Genomic DNA, 10,516 nt, shown 5'->3' with positions numbered 1-10,516 from the left:
GTTCGACGACCCGGGAGGAGAGGGAGAGAGGGAGGCGGCAAAAGAGGGGAGAGGGGGAGGATGACGACAACGCCCACGGGGAGAGCAGAGAACGGGTTGCGAGAGAGAGAGAGAGCAAAGTGGAATCGTGACACGAACAAAATAAGAGTAGCCCCAGAGAAATACATAAACACCCCGAGGCAACAGTAGACGGGGAAAAAAAACGCGGCAAGGGTGTCTCCACCTCGTGGGAAGCGCCCAAAGCACGCCTACTGGCGCTGAAATTGAACACGCCGTAATGACGCGGCCCTCTCCCCACGCAGCGTCTCTGTCGAAATGCCCACGCAATTAAACGAGCACTCGACGAGGAAACCAGCGTGTCCGTGCCTACAGTTTCATGTGTCGCACTTTCGCCACATGAGAGAATGCTAATTATGACAAGGCCCTAGACTCTAGGGCCTTGAGAGCCTTCATACTCCCATACATGACCGCTTCTGAAAAAATGTCTTCCTAGCAATGCAGCTGAGCAACTAGTAAAACCGAACATGAAGGTGCTCTGTGTATAGAGCTTGACATTGATAGATGGTATCTTAAGGGGATATTTGATACAAGGCCCTGGGGCCTAGACTCTTTCATACCAGACTTATTTCCCTCGGTAATAAATCTTCCCACGAATGCATTTTTGTATAGTAGCAAAGCCGACTTTACGCGTGCTCTGATTACAACGCTTGATCTGGATGCACGGGGCCTTATCCTACAGCCGTCCCACCTTGGTACCAAACCAGCTACATGACGCGTGCGCTCCTTTCGATTCAGAAACAGTTCACTGCACCGGTGCAGAGACGGGTGTAGGAAAAAAATGGTCCCTGAAAAAATGGTCCTGGAAAAAATGGTCCCGGAAGAAATGGTCCCGGAAAAAATGGTCCCAAATCCAAGGTAGGAAAAAATGGTCCCGGAAAAATTGGTCCCGAAGCCAAGGCACGAAAAAGTCTTGTTCGAGTAAAGCCGGTTAATCGAACCGAGAACGTTTGTCTTGCTAAAATGGACGAGGTATTAAGGAAAAATATAGAAGTGTTCAGTTTCTAAAAATACCCGGAAAAAATTGAAGACGGCACCAATCTAAAAATGCAAGCGCTGCACTAGATTGTTGTCTATAACCCATGTTAAGCGAAAATAAAAATATAATGGCTGTTTCAAACAAGCAAGCACACGATAATTCGGTCGCCGAAATGTTTGTGCACGGAGGTGTCCGTGCAGCGAAACGGTATCCATACACCGATATGTACGTACGCCGAAATATCCGTACACCGAAATGTCTGCACCGAAACGTCCTGCACCGATATGCCTTGCACCGAAATGTCCTAGACCCGGGACGACGCTGTGCGCTTCTTTGATGGAGCTCCCACGGCTTTTTGTGCAATTTTCACCGATACTGACGAAACCTCGCAGCGTAGAGCTTCTATGACCTTCCAGACACTGAGATGGCTGTGTTCGACTAAGCTACTAAAACGACAGTTGCAGGCCTCGCAGTTGCTTGTGCGGTTTTAATCCAATTACTTGCATTAAAATGTTTAATCCATGCTCAGCCCTAGCATCCATCCATCCATCCATCCATCCATCCATCCATCCATCCATCCATCCATCCATCCATCCATCCATCCATCCATCCATCCATCAAAGCGTCCGTCCGTCCGTCTGTCTGTCTACCGAATTTTCTTTGTTACATTTTAGCCTCCAAAGGTTTTAATTTCGGCCCCTAATAGGAATATTAAAGCATTCGATCTTTCTCAAACCTTTAGCTAAAACGCAAAGCGACAAAATCAAACCGCAACAAAGTTCAGATCGGACTAACTTGAAGGGAAACACGTTGGCTGGGCCATGGAACCATTTTTTCCTAGATGGTCACTGGGACCATTTTTTCCGGGACCATTTTCTCCGGTACCATTTTTTCCGGGACAATTTTTTCCGGGACCATTTTTCCCGTTTCCGGCAGAGACATCTTTGTGGTGCCGGTACGGAATGCAATCGCGATTCCCCGGTGCCGTGCAACACGGCTGCAGCGTCAGCAGCGCCCCCGGGCGTCTTTACGAGCGAGCGAGGGGAAGCCATAACGCCTGCCGATCATTTTTGCCTGTCGTCCTGTACAACTCGAAGTTGACTACCATCTCGGTTACGGCGAGCGCATCAGCGACAAGGTGAAGTTCCTTTCGAGCTCGACGAACATTTTCACGCGGTCACCGCAACTGTCGGCCGCCGCCGGCCAACTTCAGGCGCCCCAACTAGTTCGCACGCGCACGGCACCGCGGCAGCTCCATGAGCAATCGAGGGACGCGGTGCAGTGCACCATTCCTGCAGCGATGAATCGTGCGCTTTGGTGCAGTGCACCGCGCACCGGTGCAGGCGTTGAAGTGAACCGCGTCCGAATGGTACGTAGCTAATGTCTTCCCAGCAATGCCCGTGTGTGACAGCAGTGAACCCGACCATACAGGGGCTCGGTGCGCGGCAGAACACCCGCTTGGGGGCTTCCGCATTTCTTTTTTTGTTTGTTTCATCACGTCATGCGATGTTAAGCACGACTACAACGAAGAATTTGTCCTTACGTGCGTACACACAGAAGACGCGCCACCACAGCTTTATCTCGCTCGATACGACCTCAGGCTCAGCGACGCGGCCTTTGAATACCACTAATTGAATCATTAAAAACCATTAAACCGTAATGGCGGTGCCCAAGTTTCGTACGACTAGTATCGTTTATGACTGACACTCACGATCGTAATGAGGAGACAGATCTCATCTCACTAAACCCGGCGTTATGAAATTTCGTCAAAGCAGAAAATAATTGACTCTAAATTTTTTGTTTCTTCGGCCACGTAATGAACGTTGACATCGCTGCAAGCCATGCCGAGACAGTCTCGAACAAAACAACGCCCCAGAATTATTACGCCATAAAATCGAAAATTAATTTGGCAGCCACATATAATAAAGCGCCTTCGTGTAAATACGCGGGCAAAAGCAGATTGCGGCCTTGTCTTAAAATGGCAGTTATAATGGCTTCTTCTGAACTACAACGACCATTGAGCCACTATGGTTCGAACCCACTGTTCTTTTTTCGAACAATTAGTTCACGAGATTTAAAATGTTCTCTACATCTTCCACATAGTTTACATGGAAGCCACGACAAAGAAAATTACACGCCGCTTGCCCCAGATCACGCAACATCCCTGAGAAAGTGCACAAGAAATTGGAAAGACATAGCCAAGGACGCCGAGGGCCGCTGCAAAACGAAATTGAAGGAATCTGGACAGGCAGACTTTGGGTCCGTTCGATTCCCCTGCACCATGTGAGCATGTTCAGGTGATGGAGCACTTCGCCACCCGTTTGAGTGGTGAAGCCCGCGACACCTGAGCTGCGCCGTTCGATTCACCGGTGGTGCAGACCGGTGCAGGACAAGTACACGTTTTTTCCTGCACTCCCTGCCGAGGAGGCGCAGAAGCAGACGAAAAAAGTGCAGGTCTGGTTCCGCCGATTATTCAGGATGGCGGAGCCGGCACGGCACTGCTGCGAACTGCTTCAGGAGGTGCAGGGTGAACCGGACGGATTCAATCGTTCGCTACGCGACGTTTGTGGTCTCACAACGAGGTACGTTCTAAATAGCCCCGCTTGCGGACAGTTTCGAACAGCGCGCGCACTACAAATCCCCGCTCGTTAATTACTGTGTTCGCGACTGCGCACGAACCGTAATCCGGCCTGCGGTCCCGCTGTGTCTGGCCATTCCTATTATTTCGAGACCATTCCAACCGGCTACACGAGTTCGCCCGCCCTCGCGAGCACGCGTTATTATTGGCAGCCAGTAATTTGTCGAGCCGTACAGCCGCGCTTGGGCCACCAGTCCAAGCAGCCCATTTTCCTCGCCTTGCTACGCGACACAGGGAGGCATTTGCAAGTGTCCCCCGGCCCTGACACACTCAACAATGGACGAGTGGCGGTTATTCGGGGCGGATCCAGCCCGAACACACACTGGGATCGTATACCAGCCAGCAAGCCCGGCTAGGCGAGAACTGTTCGGGAAGAAGGAGAAAGCGCCAACGGGCCGGCGTTGGATCGATCGCTTTCTGTGGAAGAGTCGAAAACCGTCAATACGCGTTACTTCTTCAGGCGAAAGCTGCGACTCGCTTTTTCTTTTATTTTTTTTATATGACGCAGATGGACAATGTTGTAGGATCCATTTCCACCCGCTACAACCGGTCTTTGGTACGAACGAAACGCCCGCTCAGGCATACCTAGGTAAAACAGGTGCTCAAGAGAAGCATGTTCGCCTTATGTCCCACGAAGTTAACACGGGCTTCAATGCAGTCCGTACGCGAAGCTGGGGCTCAAAGCGATACACAGGGATGCAAATACACTAAACCCTGGTGAAATCACTTTATTCGAAGTGTTACATGGTCCCCACAGTGCACAGGGAGAAAATAATCCCGATTTAAACGAAGTATCGCTTATAACAAAATAGTGAGGACTTCGCTGCAAAGAGGACTCACTGCATGTGCCCGTGCGCATACGTACAAACGAATCTCGCTTGGAGCGCGTCAAGTTACGCTGAACGATTTGGAGAGAAAAGAAAAAAAAAAAAAAAACGTTTCGCGGGGCCTACGACGGGCCAAATCTCAAATGATTCAAGTCGTCGACACATTGCGCGCCTTGCACCTGTTTCAGACTGGTTGTTTTGAGTGACGTGCCAGGCGTGAGGACGTGCAGAAGGGTGGTGGTAAGCAAGCTTGGAGATATGCTTAAGGAGAAGCTTTCTCTTGACTTGCCCCCCAAGGATACGGTTCCCGAAAGACCAGGCCCTTGGCAGCAATTCAAGCTCGCGCGCGTCCATGCAATTGCACTTCACTACACAGCGCTCCGATCTGGAGCAAGGAAAGCGATCCCCTCCCCTCCTCGTCCACACTGACCATAGCGCACGCGAGTCGTTACCCAGCGCCCAAGTTTGCGCCGTGCCCACACTAGGCGGCGCAGCTATTAAAACCACCGAGGGAGCGTCGCTAGATCCCCGTGCAAGGCGGCGGCGGTGCAGTGTGCGTGCCTCGCTCTCTCATCAGGAGGGCCAGGGATTAAAAGGGGGGTCCGGGCGTTAAACGAAGAAGGAAAAGCCGGAACGAATCTGCGAGCGCACGCGACCGACCCCTCAACCAGCGCGGCGAACGCACCACGCCGGGGGCAAATCGTTCCGCGAAATCATACCGACCAGGTGGAGGCCGCCTCTCTCCCCCTCCTCTCACTTGCGCCGACCGGATAGGAGAAAGCGAGCCGGAGGGCATCGAACCGGAGCCCGGCTCCCCCGTCTTGGAACGTGCTCGTACGCGCTGACTCACGGCCCCCTTCCGGCCCGGAATTCCAGAATCCCCTTGGAAGAACAGCAGCCGCCGGGAGGTGCGCCCAAGGATGTCACAATAAAGACGCGATCTCTTCCGCCGTAAGTGCGTCACAAAAAGCCCGGATTACTGTCCATTTCTCGCGCTAAGTGACATTAAGACGGTACTTTTTTTGCTCTGTCTAGTCTACAAGCAGCACGCATACGAGAGGTTCGATTGAGGAGGTTTGCGAATGTGCAGCGGTAGCCGCCTCACGCCTTTCCCTGCCCTGTTTGCTATCTTTTCTTTTTACAATTATGTTTATAATTGTATTACGCGAAATTCCTATATACAAAAGTAAGGGGGACGCCATGCAGCCGACACATTTCGTGTTCGTGACACTATCCGCGGCTAGCACAAAATCCGGAGAGTAGCTGACTCAAAGTAGAAGCAGTTTAAAGGTAGTGGAGTTGGTCGCACTGCAGTGGATGATGACGACGAGGATTTGGGCCCTAGTTAACCCCCCCCCCCCCCCCTTTCTATCGCCACGTGAACTACGATAGCCGATCTGATCCGTGAAATCGGATAAGCGCTCGTCGATCACATAACTTCTCCCTTGCACTCACTATGAGGTGCGTGTACCCGAAATCCTGTACGGAGACTCGATCAACGGGTTCCGCGCTCATGTATAACTGAAACAGGTTTTTTTTAAAAAGCACCCTCAACACAACAGACGCCTCTCATCATCTTGGCAAAAACAAAAGGGGTGGGGGGGGGGGGAGAAATGGTAGCTGCTGTTAATTACCGGTTGGGTGCAATTAGATAACTTTTAGCGCGACATATACTCTTACTGGTGGAAATAATGTCGAATGTTATTGCTTCAAAACTGATTCATCGTCGTATGCTTGGACTGCACAACACGACACATCAGACTGCCTTTGGTTTTCGCTCGGACCACGGTGCCTTACTCAATATTTCGGCCTTAACAGAAACTGAATCTCGGTCAGCGGCAAAATAAACAGGGCCACTGGGACACGAAACCGTCGTCCATGAGTTTGCACTGCCTAAAACAACAAAAAAAACAAAGCCCCCGTAGGAAAGAACGAGTGAGAACCACTGGACGCCGGGCAGGCACGGAGGTTGCCAACCCGTTGATGCCTTTCCGCCCCCAAGCCTTTTGCTGCAGTACGTTGCCGTCATCGAAGGACCCGCGACACCCACCACCTCCTTCAACGCACAGCGGAATGTCAGACAAAAAGAAAAAAAAGAACGGGTGAAGTGTCAAGCCACCCGAAGTGTACACGACGGTTCGGGCGACACAAGGCCCCGCCACTGGTCGTAAACACGCCGAACCTTTTCACATTTCCCCGCAATTCCCTCCACCCTCCCCGGCAAGGGCGCCCTCGCGCTAATTTATGCCACCCTCCGCAGACGTGGCACCTTGTCACACCCTCTAACAAGCTCTCCGCGCAGACGACGGCGCGGCATAACGCAAACGCCGGCCGCGCTGTCCGAATGGTATACGACCCTCCGTCTGACGGGACGGAGTCTGTCGCGCTTCGGCTGCCCGCCCCTTCGAAGGCACAGGTTGAGCGGCGACGCGCAGCTGCCCATAGCACACCTCAGCCAACCACCCCGCCACGACGCCTTCGGAAGGGGCAGAAACCGCACTGCATCCCACCACCCCCACGTGGCGCGCTCCTGGTCGTATAAAACGCCATAACACGCGGAGGATGTGGTGATATACGCCTCGCGTCCTTCGCCGCCATGTGCCACGCGGCCGAGATCAAATGGCGCGTCGCCAAATTTACGCAAATAGACGCCCCCCACATAAACGTCCCGGATGGCCACTGCGAGCGGCGGACCCCCTCGAGTCGGCCGCACAGAGCGCCTTGAAACGCCGTTAATTTATTGCATGGCAGCGCGCGTTTCGTGCCTACTGGCCAATGCGGGCTCGGGGGGAGACACTGGGACATGCAAAGTAGGAGTTGATGTACAACCACGAGCTTGCGCGCAGTCTCCGACAGCATCTGTCAAACCCACTCAAAAGGTAACCACCATCCATCATTGGAGGCACGCGTTAACTATGGCCGCCAAAGGGACTGGTTGCTGTAGTAACCAATAACAAGAAATAATGCGTGATACGGTTCCATTTATGGTCTCGCGTGATATCGGCTCGCCATTTCGTATAGAAGAAAGATATGTGAGAATTGACTCCACAGCGTGTAACTTGTAACTCGAAATTCCAGGCTCGTGGCCTAGTCTGTCAACAGTGTGGATAACAACCAAGATAAGATTAGATGTTTTTTGTTGTTTTTTGCGTTGCATCGCGGCGGTTCATTGAGGCAAAGTGCGTCGTCGCTAAAGCCCGTTCTACGTTCTGCGAATTTACGTGCGAATCTGCATCTGCTGCTCCGCTCGTGCGGTAAAACGACTTATCTCCGTTGCTTCGGCGGGAACAAACAGATCGTTTTGACGCACGACCGGCGCCGGAGATGCGAATTCGCACGTAAATTCGACCCATGTAGACCGGGCTTAACAACTCCACAGTGCTCACAGAGCTACCGCGCTCACCGCAACTTATCTACAGTTTTCAAAGGTTAGTGAGCGATAATGCACCCTGCCTCAATAAAACACCGAGGCATCTGGAGCGTCTTCAACGATCCCCCCGGCCAGAGCGCCGACATCGTCGTTTGCTGCGACCAGACATCCGGGCATCTTGGGGTTCCTACACGGCCATCTGACCAACATTAAAGGCTTTTCCATTCCTGGAAGAGGACTGTCCCAGAGGGTCAATCACGTCCGGGCGGCGCTCACGCACTGCTTCGGGTAAGTTATTGCCCGGTTTTGACTTTGACAGTCCACTACACATGGCTTCGAATACAAACCGGCTTCGAAGGCGCCTTGTAGCGGGCTAATTAATGGCGATTCAGCGATTATAGAAAACGCATTATTTATAATAAACAATTCGGGCGGAACAAACAGAGAAAAGGCGGTAATTTTTCTTGCGTTTTTTTACTACTACTTACTTTTCGCGCTGCGAGCGTGCTAGGCCGTGTTTGCTTCCCCGTAGCGCAATACCTAAACCTGCTCTAAGTCGGGTATACTTCCTAAATGAACGCCCATTTGAAATTATCACCTGAAAAGGGGGCAAACAGAGTGCAAATGTTTTAGAATGCGCATTTTCAGTCGGTCCAAAATCCCGCGTCGTCATTGGCACCGTAACTGAGATGGCAGACAAAATTGCCGACAGCGCATATAAAATAAAAAGTGAAGTGATTGAGCTGGAAAAAAAAAACGAGAAATTTGGGTTTGGATGGGAACCGAGCACAGCGCCTGCGAGACAAGCAGCCACCCCCAGCGCAACTACGCATCTCGATGGCTCTATCTAAGGGGGAGCCAGTCAATGCGTCGGGACCTCGGACTTAGAAACGTGTGTCAGGGTCATGCACTCAGGCCTGCATTAGTAATTTGATGAGCATGCGAATTAGAGAAGTGGCAATCAAGCTCGCAGCAAAGTAGGTTCCCGCTAAACGCCCTCTGTGCTTGGAGATGCCAACGCGGATGCGTGCCGGCCTGACGTTAGGCCTAACGTTACCCTTCGTGGTGCGCTGGCGTCAACGTCGGACTCAAAAAGCGCCTGTCACCAACTGCTAAGCATGGAACTGCCACAACCCACAGCTACGGCCATCAACAACAGCATCAAGGGAGCTGTAACTGTGTGTACTGGATACCTGGGCACGAAGGAATGGCAGGCAACGAGAAAGCTAATCAAAGCTGGGCCGAGAAGCCGCAGCCCGGGCTCCTGCCAACTTCGAACCACATCAAACGCTCACGGTCCCAACAGCACCTAAATTGAAGGACTACTCCACGAGGAGGGAACTGCCACAGCTCTCTGACACGCTCACAAGACACCCTAATAAAACAAGCTCAAACGGACACCTTGGACACTCCAGCTAGACTACAGAAGATATGGGGGGATCCTGAGATCCTGACACACCACCCCCTACTTGCTCCACCTGTAACGTCATACTCGACCAAGATCACATCCTCTGGAACTGCACAACCATACACAACACTACAAACACACCCAACAAAGGATGGCTGACCGCAGCAAGCACCACCGAAGAGCAAAGGCAACTGGCGGCGTACATCAGGTAGCGGCTTGAAGACGTCGCCAGAGGTCCTCTGGAATGTGAGGACTAAGCAGGCCTGCGTGCATATATTTAATAAAAGCTTTTCTCTCTCTCTCTCTCTCTCTCTCTCTCTCTCATGCCCGCAGCTTCCCGGGCATGAATTTGACGCTGCTCTGCACGCCGTCCGACTCAGCTTTGCACAGCGTAGCGTTAGGCCTAGATGTAGGCCTAACAAGGGCAACTGACAGCACTCCGGAAGCCTCGGCTGGTAGGGAGGAAGCACGACGAATACAAACCAGCCGCACCGACTGCGCACGACTGATAGACACAATAGCGCATGCGTGCTACCTAAGCTCTCTGCTGTGCTTTCGGAGCAACCTTTTCCCTTCCACGACGCCCTGGCGGTAAAAAGACCCGATTCGCAGAACATTCTGCTGACACCTCCGGCGGTGCAACCTCCGCGGACAGCGTGTATACCCTAACGTGGCCCAAAACAGCTGCCGCAGCCGGTCCAAACCAAGGCGCCAAAAGCTTGGCAGAGAAGCCGCGTTCCACGATCGACGCCAAGGTCACGGCGGGCAGGGTTGGTTCCACCCCTCGAGCGAATCAAGTCAATCAAGGCGCATTCCTCCGCCGGCGCGCAGCGAGGAGAGAGCGGCCTAATCAATCCGCGCTCTGGTGACGCGCATCAAAGCGTGGCGGAGAGAGCCGTTGCGCCACACGCGGGGCACACGGAGGCCGCCGCGGCGTCCGGCCGCCCGTAATCGCGGCAACGGTGGCGGCACACCGGCAATCAGCGCGCTTGCCGACAGGGGGAGGAGGACGCCGTTGCGACGTGCTCGGGAAAAGAAAGCGGTAAGGCACTGATGAGCACTGGGTTGCCCTGGCAGACCACGAGCGACAGCACCGCCGGTGCGAGCAGTCCTCCTCACTGGTTTGCCCTCTTACAGAAAGGATACCTCTGAACTCTTTTTCCCTGTGGTGGTGGTGATGATAATGACGGCGATGACGTGACGCACGCACGTACGAATACATTTTCGCTAGTATGTC

The 10,516-nt window shown here is 52.9% G+C and overlaps 1 protein-coding gene across 5 annotated transcripts in view; it reads right to left on the bottom strand.

The window, feature by feature from the left end:
- The window catches only part of LOC144179285 (uncharacterized), a 237,133-nt gene that overhangs the window by 204,618 nt on the left and 21,999 nt on the right, over positions 1–10,516 (bottom strand). The window lies entirely within an intron of this gene.

This window comes from Haemaphysalis longicornis, unplaced genomic scaffold, assembly GCF_048455015.1.
Source record: "Haemaphysalis longicornis isolate Haplotype H1 unplaced genomic scaffold, Haemaphysalis longicornis Haplotype H1 scaffold_4, whole genome shotgun sequence".
In the NCBI taxonomy this organism is placed as follows: Eukaryota; Metazoa; Arthropoda; class Arachnida; order Ixodida; family Ixodidae; genus Haemaphysalis; species Haemaphysalis longicornis.
Note: the sequence above shows the minus strand (reverse complement) of the source record. Positions and strands in the feature narration are given on the sequence as shown.